This window comes from Ammospiza caudacuta, chromosome 1 (assembly GCF_027887145.1).
Source record: "Ammospiza caudacuta isolate bAmmCau1 chromosome 1, bAmmCau1.pri, whole genome shotgun sequence".
NCBI classification, from domain to species: domain Eukaryota; kingdom Metazoa; phylum Chordata; class Aves; order Passeriformes; family Passerellidae; genus Ammospiza; species Ammospiza caudacuta.
Genome location: NC_080593.1, coordinates 34,177,924 through 34,190,419, shown reverse-complemented (window position 1 = coordinate 34,190,419; position 12,496 = coordinate 34,177,924). Strand labels below are relative to the sequence as shown.

General features: G+C 37.4%; 1 protein-coding gene across 2 annotated transcripts in view; it reads left to right on the top strand.

Moving 5' to 3' along the window:
• Positions 1-12,496, top strand: part of SKAP2 (src kinase associated phosphoprotein 2) — a 121,717-nt gene that overhangs the window by 82,203 nt on the left and 27,018 nt on the right. The window lies entirely within an intron of this gene.

Here is a 12,496-nt window from a genome sequence, read left to right as displayed (position 1 = left end):
AAAAAAGAAATCAATTTTTCAGTTATCATTAGTTAACAAGTGGTATGACAATTAATAATCACTTTGTATGAAATAAGAGTTCTATACCCCTTGCTGTTTGGAGCAGTGCAATTATCAGCAATAATCTGAGAGGAAAAATTAGTTGTTTCATGTGATGCTCACTAACCTTCTGTATGTATTAGGTAGAATTTCCTGACCACTGGAGAAAAGAACATTTTACACTTTGTCTTGATTTTCAAATTAAGGTCATTTCAGTGAATAAAGGGTGAAAAAACCAAGATTCTCATGAAAATGAGTATCATAAAATTATAAGATATTAATTTATATATCTTTAGGAGCTGTTTTTTTGGGTTGTTCCCTATCTTTGAATTGTACCTAGATTACTTCAACACAGAAAGCATGTTCTGCTGAAGTGACATGCAGTGTGTCATGCATGCTGAAAAACTCTCTGCAATGAATATAAAAACTACATTACTGGGCTTAATTTTATAGCTACAAGATACATCCAAACCTTATTACAGTGCTTTTTGGATGTTGAGGTTCTTACAGAATGAGGATTTGTATGCTTGCTTATGCTTTTGTTAAAGAAGCTCTACATATATCCTGGGATAAATTACTCTTTTTTTGAGCTTCAGTTACCTTATCTGTTCATTTGAATGTCAGACAGTAAGTAGATCTGGAGCAGTAACACATAAAATACTGGGAGAAGGGCATTGGTTAATATAGACTTTGAGTTCTTTGCTTTGAGCTCTGTCTTCAGTGAATTGCTGCCTTGGTGTGATTCTGTAGGAAATTAGAGTATTTTCACTTGCATCCCTTTTTTATGACAGTTTTCTGGGAGCTGCTATCTCCTAATGTGGCTAATAAACCTGAAACGTAAAAACATCACAAAGAAGGGGTAGTTCAAGAAATTTAGTTTCAGTTTTTAGTTAATTTATTTCCCTGTGATCTTGGAGTGTGCTTCATTTTCATAATATCAAGTAGAGATTATCTTCCTTTATCTCAATCTTTTTCCATCTCATCTATTTGAATTGTGATCTTCTCAGGAAAGACCATTTTACTTCTTACAGTGGAGCTTTTAGTTTTGACTCCGATGTGTTGACATAATTAAGTAAAAATAAAGCATAAGTTTGCAATAGGTTTTTGGTGATTACTTAGTCCTTTTATCATATACTTAAAATGGAATTACAGACTTATGACTCTGAGGCCTTAGAGCAGTCCTCTTCTTCATTCATATCATATTGAAGAGTGTTAGATGAAATGCTGGTAGATAAACCTCACAGGAGTAGGCTTTATTTATTTTTTGTGTAGCTGTTCATCTAAACTTGATGGTAAAAGAGAATAAAAGAGTACATTCCAGTTTGGTTCATCTCCTTTAATTAGACCTGATTGGTTGCATTTAATTACACTTGGCTGTCCTTCCTATTTTCCCAGGTAAGTGAATTACACTTTCTTCCTTTCATGGTCAAAGGTGGAGCATCATTATCCCTGCTGTTACCTGGCATAATAATACAGAACAAATAAGAAATCTGGAATGCCTGTTAAGAGAACAGAAAAAAATTATTTGTACAGCTGCAAAGCTATGCTAAGCTCTGGAATGCAGAAGGCAAACATGCTAGATCCTTGTGAAGAGGGAGAAGAAATTAATCTCCACTTTGTTTTTATCCTCAAAGCATATTCATGTTAGAGGATTCTAATCCTCTGTTTTCACAGATCCACTAGCTTTATAAATATTGAATTTCAGGTGCACAGCTCATTGTACTATGTTATAATTTATTTGCTTATAATTTGCATTTTCTCAAGTAAGTAAAATTTTGCATTTCTATGGTTTTCCAGTGTTTTTATGCCAGCATTTTAGAAGAAAATTAAGCGAGTTCAGTTGATAATATTTAGTTTGGTATTTGAATAAAGATTTTTTGTATTAAAAAAAGCATGTTGATATTTTTGCATGGTTTTGAAAATTGGGAAATTTTGAGAACTGTGGCAGTAATCAGGACTGACACTGTATTCTCTAGCTATCTCATTGCTTAGCTATTTTTTTTTCTCCTGCTAGTGACAGGAGACAGTGTGGATGAATTTTCCAGGCAGAAGCTGGATATGTTCAAACCAGTATCCAGAATGCCAACAGACTATTAGCCTAAAGCACAGATTTCAGTGGTATACACCATGTACTGTCTGCTGGCAGCTTGATAGTTGGGAGGGGTACAAAGAGATGTAGGAAATTTAATCTTTTGATCTGTTAAGTCACTTTCTTCTTTAATAGCCCATACAAATTCATATTTACCATGAAGGATAATTTTCATAGTTCTCAGTCAGTGTTTTGCTGTGGTTATTCAGGTAAAGTAAAAAAACCATCAGAACTTTCAAAGAATTCCCAAGTTGTAAAACTTCCCTTGGAAGATTCTTCAGGAAAAGAAATCTTTATGCTGTCTTCAGCAAACTAGGGTTTAGTCTTGTTGGTTTTTAATAAAATCATGGAGGAAAACTTGGCTAAGCAAAATGTAAAATTTCGTTAATAAAGGACCATTTTTCTTAATTAGCTATTTATTTGCTACCTTAGTCACTATATAATTTTGCAGTCCACAGCTGAATGTTACAAGCTATAACATAGCTTCTGAAACTGTAGTATTAAATAACTCTGTGTTCTGGGTGGAGCTAAGTTGATGCATGGAGTTTCTAGCTTAGTGGGATTTTAAACAATGGAGTTGTCCTTGTCATAAAACAGAATATGTGCCAGCTTTAAAGTTGTTCTCGTCTGTTACAGCCCTTGAAGACAGGATTTTTTTATTAACTTGAGGTTTCAGTGACATAGTTTTAAGGGCCTTTAGTATTGTCTTCTGTGGTTTCACATCTGTGTGAAGCACATACCCAAAACTGCAATGCCAACTACTGCCTTCCCCCTTAATCCTGGCTTCAAACTCAGCTCAGTTTGTGTGCTGTCTACCACGCTCTGGCCCAGTAGGAAATAAGAGGTGTTAATCTAAGCTAACATCTTGATTTCCAGTTTTGTGTTGGTTTTTTTCTTTTGTTCTCTTTCTCCTCACAAACTGCATTATAGCCGTACTTTCCATGGTATGCAGTATAATTTCCATTAAAATGATTCTAAAGATAAGGTTTTCTTCTTATTTTGGTGGTGCTTATTTGCTGTGTGGAGGTAAAACTCCCTTACAGAGCCCTTACAGAGCAGATAAGGTTGTAAATCCTTGTGGTGGTTTGACCAGAAAGAAGTGGAAATTCTGGGATGTTCTGGTCAAACCAATGGGTGCTTGGATTTTGATATTGGCACCTGGGCTAGCCAGTGGGTTTTAGGACACACCTCCGAGAACACCCAGGGGTTAAAAGCAGAGTTTCGGCCCTGGGAGGCTCTCTTGGGACTTCGAGGGACCGAGGTTGGAGCTCTCCCCCGTTCAGCCGCTGCCGCTGGGCGGGGGGAGGGGCAGCCATGCGGTAGGCCTGGGCCTGGACAGAGATGGGAGTAAGGAGGCCTTGGAGGATGGAAGGGTGGAGAGCAACAAGAGACATCGGGCAGCCATCCTTCCCCCCCCCCCCCCCCCCCCCCTTTTGGAGACAGAGAGACAGAGAGGGAGAGAGTGCAGCCTGTGTTACCTTGAAATTCAGTAAATATGTGCTGGCAGCAGGCAGCCCGGCTGAGGAGATGGGGGGGGGTGCAGCCAGGAGTCCAGCCGCCTGGAGGAGTTTTTAACCCCCTTTGGACAATGAAAACCCTACAGAACATTAACCCTTCCTAGACGTGTGATAACAGTGGAGGAGGACGAAGGAAATGAGTGAGTGATGAAGGCCTGGACCAGAGAGAGAGAGAGAGTGAGAGATATTGAAAGAAGGGAGAAGATGGAGTGGCATTTTATGCTGGACTCTTTTGTGTAGCCATGGACAGAGCTATCTTTCCGTGAGATACAGAGACTGAGTCCAGGGGGAGAAATGTCCCAGTGCCAGAGAAGATTCAGTGTGGGTACCCCTCGGCCCCAGGGGGTATATAAAATATGGGGGGGACGGATGTCCCAAAGGTGAGAGTGTGAGATACTGTGGTTTTCTGGAACTGGACAAAGCATCCTTAAAAAAAGACAACCCTGGAAGCAGCCCTGATCCCTGTTCGGTGGTGAGAGCACCGGAACAAGGACGGAAGAGGCCACCACGACACACGGAAGGACTCCCTCTCCTCTTGAGGAGCTGAAAGTCTAATCTGAAGGGTGGTGTTGGACTTAGAATTGGTGATTTTGGAGGGATGTATTGTATTGGGAATTTAGGGGGGAGGAGGAGAGTGTTTTTGTGAGGTTTTCATTTTCCTTGGTTTTTTTCTCTTTTGTGTGTAGCTTAGTAATTGTTTGTGTGTAGTTTAGTTAATAAAATTTTCTTTATGTTAAGTTTGGAGCCTGCTTTGCTTATTCCTGGTCACATCTCACAGCAGACACCAGGGAGAAGGTGTACCCATGGGGCTCTGGCTTTGCCAGGCCCAAACCATAACAATCCTGGAGCACTGTCATGTGCCATAAGACTGGTATTGGGGCTTTGTGTCATCTCTTCTTAGCCCGCTCATAACACAGAGAACTTTCAGGTGAGAAATTGCTAAGGATGGGTGAGATCCAGTGCTGTGGTGATCTCCAGCCAATACAACTTGGCATCAGTTCTTAGTTTTTGGTAAATTAAACTTGAGGATTGATTCAGTCTCTGATTGAGCACAGGATGATGGGAATGGAAACCTGGGGTTTGTCTTTTGATTCCTGTTATCAGTCTTCTGCCAAACTGTTTGGTCAAACCCAGGTTTCTGGGCAATAATTCTGTTTTGCAGCATAGTTGGAAGCTTAGGTAGGGAAACTCTGTCACTAAGGCAAAGCTCAGGGAAAGGTAAGAAATGTCTTAACTTTCAGGCAATGAGAAATGTGCTGTGCAAAGAAACACTTCAATTTGTTTACTTATTTTAAACAGAGCATTTTAAATAGTTAAAAAATTACATTGATGTTGTTTCAGAACATTTCTGACATTGAATGTGAAGGTAGAGAATGAACATCTGTTTCCTTCTTATGATTGTCTCTTTAATCAGCTTTCATGGTTTATTTTTTTCTAACAGTAAACTGCTGCAGTTAGGCAGCATAACAATACCATCTTCGTCCTTTCCTGCTGGACTGCTACAGTTTTGAAGAAGCAACTTTTTTAATGATGTTGTACACTTTTCATGAGCATAAGCGTGGGAGAGGGGAAAGAACATGTTCTCCAATTTCTCCATGTTCTTCAATATTCTCTTCTTGGAAAGAAAGAAGTAATGATTATGTAGTGGAGTTTAGGTTTCATCTGTCAGTCATGAATACTCATGGCATATATTTGTTTTCTCAAGATATAATGTCATATATATTGACTTCTTGATACTGGAAGTGAAGATTTCACAGCGCTGTGTTAATGGAAATTCTTTTTCAGGACACCTTTGCTTCTTACAGCCCAATCAGGGTATGTGGGCCAAAACACAGCGTTTGGTGCCAAGCAGTCCCAGGTGTGCATTACAACTGCACAGTCAGTTCCTAAAACCAGTAAGCTTTAAGAAGAAACTGTTAATTTGCCCTTGCAAACCAGAAGAGTAGGTTTAAGTCAGCAGAGACATGGGTGATTATGGAGTCTGAGATGTTACCTGTGATCATTGCTGCTAAGTCATTAGATTACATATCTTGGCACATGGTCCAAATTCCTCGCTGTGTTTATTGCTTGCCTTCGGTAGTTAGGGAATTCTTTAGTTCTCGTCCAGAAGTTGTATATAATGCTGATGTGCTGTCACTTTTTTTTCCACAAAAAGAATTCTAAGTGCTTTTAATTAGCAGATGATTTCAAAGTATAAAATATAAGTAGGGTCAGGAATAATTGGAGTTGAAAAGACTTGTGTGTAAGACCAGCATTTTTGAGGACAGTACTAAATATAAGTTTTTAAAGTAATTTCTGAAAGTTTTTTTGAATAATTTCCATGAAAACACCTTTCAGTTTCAAGAACACAGCAATGGATTTTTTTTCTTTTAAAACAGGATTCTACAATATTTTTTTCCAAAAATATGATCTCAGAGTTCTTAAGAGGTACTGTTCAATTGTTTAGCCAACATATTATTGTATAAAGAGAGTATTTTTGCACATACTTTCTTGCTGATAGGTGAAGAATAAGGACAAGGGGGTGCGACAGTGTTCTTACTCAGCTGTAATTCAAAAGCAATTAAAGTAATACAAGAACAGTGAAAAGCAGATGTGAACTATGAATTAGTGTAGAAAATAATAAAGGAAGAAATTTATTTTTTAGGTCCAAGGCGTGTTGTTTTGTTGTCTTGATCACTGGGATTTGGAATCTGCTAAGTGTCAGACATGGAAATGATTGAAAAGCAATCTCTTTTAACTGGATATTGTTGAATCCCAGCAGCTTTGATGAAATGGAGCTGTGTCAGAATTCTGTCACTCTGGGTTTTGAGGCAATACTCTTATGGGATTTATATTTGCCTTGAAGTTATCCTTCAGCTAGTACTAAATGCTCACAGAGACATTAATTACGAATTCAGAAAAATATTTAAAGACGTTGCATCCACAAGGTGGTTAGGAACTTGATACCTGGACCTCAGCTTTTGTTTGCTACAAGAGCTTGGGCATTATCTTCAATTACTGTAATTCTACATCTAAAGAGGGAGCCCTTCTTTCCATTGATGTTGGGTGTCAGTGATGGAAGAGGAGGTAAGACAATCTGGTGTAGCTGAAAAGAATGAGATGTGCATTGAGTGGGAAGTGGCAGGTCTTTGTGAGGAAAAATAAGGTTCACAGGCTCTTCTGCATTTCTTTTAAAGTGAGTATAAAGTGGCCGTCTGTGAGCAACAGGTGGCCCATAGCTGTCAGAAAGCCTACTGTCCATGGTGCAATTCACCTCCTGCTCCCTCATCACACACACTTCTGCAAAAGTCAGGAGGCCAGTAAAAGTGGAACAATAACTGAGTATTCATATTTAGTCTCATTTTCATGTGAGAGGTATATGGACTGGTTGGACTCAGGGTGAGTCTGATAATGTTCTTTATTTATATGTTATTCAGTGATATACCTCTGCTGCAGAACATTTGGTCAGTTGCGAGATTCAAAGCAGTCAGTTAAAGTATCTACAATAAATGGAAAGTGTATGCTATTAAGGATAGCTATTTGTTCTCCTTCCTTGGAACTGCATGAGAAAATTCATAGTTTTCAGATGTTTCAGGCTTCATAGATTTCAGAGTTTACAGGTGGAGAAAATAGAAATTATTTTCCTGATGTTGTGGTCAACTCTTAGAATACATCAAAGGAGTTCATATGGGAAAGGCTTTGTTTATCAAAGTCTCACATTAGCAAATGCCGGATTTTATTTATGTATTTCAGACTTTAAAAGAGAAGTACTTGAAAATCCAATCAGACCAAAAACGTAAACCAAAGCCGACAAAAAATACACCACTAAAAATCCTGGTGTCTAGTGGCATTTTAAAACTTACTTGCTTAAAATTAGAAGATATATGAAAAATGGAGGTACTTCTAATCATACTTTTCTATGTTTAAAGAACTCCTTCAAAAAGTAATTAGTTCACAAATTATTGAAATGAATTCAGTTATGGAAAAGTTGTTTTATTGCAGGTACTGGTCAGTAATTTTGATTCTATTTTCAGTGTACCACCATTAAACAATGACTCTATTGATTTGTAAAACCAGTCTGATGTGAACAGTATTGTTATTAAGAGACAGAATCCTGTCTCAGAAAAACTTGTCATTGTGTCAAGAAAAAAGTCACACAAAGTAATTTTATTTTGAATCATAGTTTTTTCAGTGTTGATTCTGTTTCTGGCAGCTGGCTTCATGTGAAATGTGAACAAAGCTTTGTTATGCATGCATGTCTTCAATGGGTTGGGGACCCAAAGTATTTTGTTTTGAAAGCAAAGTTTTCTATGGTGGCACTGTTTTTATGTAATTAAGAAGCAGTGGAATACACTTTATGCAAGCATTCAGAGAAGATGTCTTGTTATGTGAGATAGTTTATTAAACATAAATTTTGGGAGTTGCTGCAGTTTATTGTTAGAAGTAAAATGTAAATTTTATTATATATATTTATGAAATTAGAAATACGTATTGGGTCCATTCTACTGCTTGGGTATAAATGTGATAAATACTATCTAGATAGATCAAAGAACCTTAATTTTTTGAATTTGTGATGAATGACTGCATATCAGGCTATTAAAACCATTAGATAGAGTATTTTGAGAAATGAGCAACCAGAGGTTATGTGGTGCCTCAGGCTATCGCTTCTCAACTTTTCTGGTTTCCACAAGGTAGCTATTAAAAAAACATAATTTGTACAACTGAATTCTCAAATAAGACCCAGCAAGGTGGGCTCTAAAGGCTGAATTAATAATTCTGTTACTGTAGATGCAAATATCTGATTTGAATTTTTCAGCCTTAGGAAATGCGTCAGCATAAATCCTTTTGTAAATGTCTTTTCCTTTCAGTTTGCTACTCACTTTTCTTCCCACTCTCCTCAAAATGGAGGCATTAACCAAAGAAAATACTACCAATTAACCAGAGTTTTGTGAATTTTTTTGGCTGTACGCATGTGTATCTGATTTGTTTGTGTGTTGGAGTGTACTGTGTTTGCAATAGATGTCATGTTTAGTTTACACCTATAGAAAGCAGGTAACACAGGAAAAAGCTGCTTGTTTCCTTGTCTTGGCTGCTGCTCCCTGGGCTGGCTACAAGTTTTTGAAAGAAACAGGATGGTTGCTCCTAGGAAAGGAAAATGGTCAGCAGGGTCCAGCTCCCGGACCACATGGTGGACCAGGCAGAGAGGGCAAGGTGTCGCAGTCTGCTGTGCCCTAGAGGCCACAGAGGGATGCTCCAGGAAAGTGCAGGGTGCAGGCACACAGGTAAGCTTCAGCAGCAAAGGGCAGAATCTTTTCTTAAGAAGTCGGAAGAGACTGAGGAAAGTTTTTTGGCAAGTCAGTGAGATTTGTGTTAAATGGCAAGATAGGAAGACAGTCTTCTTGTCCAGAAAAGGGATGGTTGTCACAGCGGATGTTTTGTTTCAGTCCTTTTTTTGAAGTCTTAACTTTTCCTCCACCTAAAAACTGTGTTTTAATGAAAACTAGTTTAGGATCTCTGGAATTTACAATATCCTTAAAGAAGATGTTCCAATACTTCCATCTTTGGGTTGTGGAAGTGTTCTGTCTTAGCAGTCTGTAACAATTATTCTGTCCTTGAATCTTAACATAGAACTGGGGATCAAAGGGAGGAATTGCGTTTTCAAAAGAAAGCATTATCTACCGGAAAGCCTGTGGATCCTAGCGTGAGGGTCGTGCTTCCGTTGTCCTAAAATATACTAACTGAATTTATCTTGTTTGCATACACCTCTCAAATTTTACTTCCTTAAAAATTAAGAAGAAATATTGGGAAGAAATACTTTGCTGTGAGGATGGTGAGGCACTGGAGCAGGTTGTCCAGAGAAGTTGTAGATGGCCCACATCGCTGGAAGTGTGGTAGGGTGGGTTGTGTGCAGCTTTGAGGAACCTGATCCGGTGGAAGCTGTCCCTGCCCATGGCATGGGTGTTGGAATGAGATATCTTAGAGGTTACTCCCAACCCAAATGATTGTATGATTCTCTGATAAGAAGTGACACATTTCCACCAGTAGATGCTGAACAGCAGTTTCAGATAATTCAGTTAACAAAAGTTCAAGACAGGTATGATTTTGTTATCACTTCCATACAGGTCATAAAACCTATGTAAACCTGGATAAACTGCCTATCTCAGACATACAAGTAGTGCTCTTACAGTGCACCTGGGACTGTGTTGTGTTTCTGGCAGTCCAAAAGCACCATCTTGGAGTGAATTCTAGTAGTGTGAAACTCCAGGAACCATGGGTTCTTTTGAGATACATCTGCATGCCAATCCCACACTGACCTGGGGAGCTGCCTGGGGAGCAGTTGTCATCTCCTGCATATGAATTATTGCCATGTCCCAGTGTCCTGCCTCTTCTCTGAGGTGCATTGTGGTTTGTGGTGTGTAGGGCCAGTAAGATCTGACATCTGGAGTGGTGGCTCCCAGTATGGACCTAACGTATGAGAAATGAAGAATGGGATAGCATTTGTAGAGATTAATATGGGACTGTTATCCCTAATGTCGTACTTGTAAACAGTGTGCATTGCAAGTGTAATTTTCTGCATATTTCTCATTAACCTGATACTAGTGAATCACAGCAATAGCATTTTCACTTCATTTCATCATTTTAGTTGGAGAAAGGATTTAGTGTAGTTGACATAATTTCATTTAATCGCCTGGCCCATAAACAGTGGAAAAGAGCAGTAGTGAGGGTTTGTTATTTTCAATGAAAATACCCAAAGGGTGAAAACTGCTGAATTTTTTTTGATCAGCGTGCAGTTATTGATCAACACAGGGAATGCAAAAATGTCCTGGTATAACATTTTTAAAGGAGTTACAAGAGAAGCATCTGGGAGCCAGACTTAGCTTGTGGAAACATGCCAACAACTGTATTGTGTTTCATTTCCCTGACATGAGCTATGCCTTGCCTTTTGTCCCTTTTTTGAGTAAGTTCAGGAATCATACTATAAATTTGAATACATTAACCTTGCAGATTATTATAGGATATTATGTGGTTTAAGCAAGATGCTTTATGAATTGTATGTATGTAAATTTTATGTCAAGTCCCATTTGTCATAATTAAGAATATGTAGTTTTCAGAAATGGCTTTTAAATTTAAGACTTGCTGCTGATCAATGATTATGAGAAACTTTACTTGACATTTACAGACTTTTTCTATCATATAAATTTGAGCTTGAGAAATATAACTGCTGTACATGGTTGTCAAATAACACTGTAGTACAGAGTTATACAGTATAGATTAGTTAATTGAATATTTGATTGCTAAATGTATTTACATTGGGAACTATTTATACTTTCTATGTAGATTTTAATAGCCACCACATTTATTTTAGCAAAACATTTTAATTAAAAGGTTTATAAAATGTCATGTTGAACACTTAAATTATTTACATACCTAAGAACTATTACAGGTTGAGAGAACAAACAAATTCATTTTGGTTACAGTGAATTCATATAAATCTTTATTATGTTTAGATGAATATTCTTATGTACATGCCACACGTATTTAGGCTAGCAATCTCTAGCACAGATTCCTGTGAACCTACAGTAGAACCATGGAATAAACTTAAAAATTATTGTTTGTTCTGTCCCTTTGAGAAACTAATTTGCATTCTGTCCAATAATTGCAACTATTTTTTTTTGCTAGGGTGATGGGAAACAGAGAAGGAAGCATTTTTTGTTCATCAGACAAATAATTAGATGAGCATGTAGAAACATTAAAATTCAAAATATTTTCCTCTACATTGTTGAGACCTGTTAAGAGTAGAGTTATAAAATACTTTATTCTTTCTTTAAATGTTTAAGTACGGATTTATGTAGGATGCCTATGCCCTCAATTTGGGAGGCCAAAATTGAGGCTTTAGGAACAATTTTGGAAGTAGAGCCAAAATTGTGCTTTTGTTGAAATTTAGTGTGAAACTTTATCTTCAGAGATGCTTCTGTTTAGGTGTGGAAGTTGTTACCTAATATCTTGATCAAAAAAATAAAGGTAAGATTTAAAAAAGTACCTAGTAAGAATTAAGGAATTTCTACTGAGCTGTATTTTGTAATCACTTATGAAATTTTCACCTTCTTTGATGGCCTATCAAACAATTTTTTGATTTCTGAGTTTAATGTATTCTGACCAGTTGACTCAGCATATAGGATTAGACAAATACTTGATTTCTGACAAAAAAATCCTGTATCAGTGACTGTATTTGTAAATACAAAGTGTCTGTGAATATGAAAATGGGAAATCAATGAATGAGTTTCTGGAAGTGGATCTCTATAATTTCTTATATTCTTCATTATAGTAATTGTGTGCATATCCACGATGAACTTGCTTGTGATGACCTTTATCTTTTCTCTTGAGAAGAATTACTGTTATCAGGTCTTTCTTCATAAGGAAATAAAAAGGTCAGTGCAAAACCCATCTCTTATTTCTATGCAGTGCACATTGCACTTTGGCATAGTTATATTGAATTTTATTATTAATAATTAGATAATTTTGTCAAATAAATGTTAATATCACAAATTTAGGCATTCTAAGTATCCCTGGTAGATACTCCTGCTTTTTCTGCCTTTTTTTATATCTCCTCTCCTCCAAAGCTTGCTATTGGTGTAACTGAGATTTGACATGCTTCTCTTTCTCCTAGTTCTGTCAGACTTGCAGTTTTTTTCCTACTTTAACTTTGAATTGAAAAACTCTTAATTCTTTTGCATCTATGTTACCCCTCACCCAAAAAAAAGAAAAAAAGGAATGTAGAGTATGTAAAAAGATTTGGAAGATTCGGTTTGGTTTGGTTTGGTTTGGTTTGGTTTGGTTTGGTTTGGTTTGGTTTGGTTTGGTTTGGTTTGAT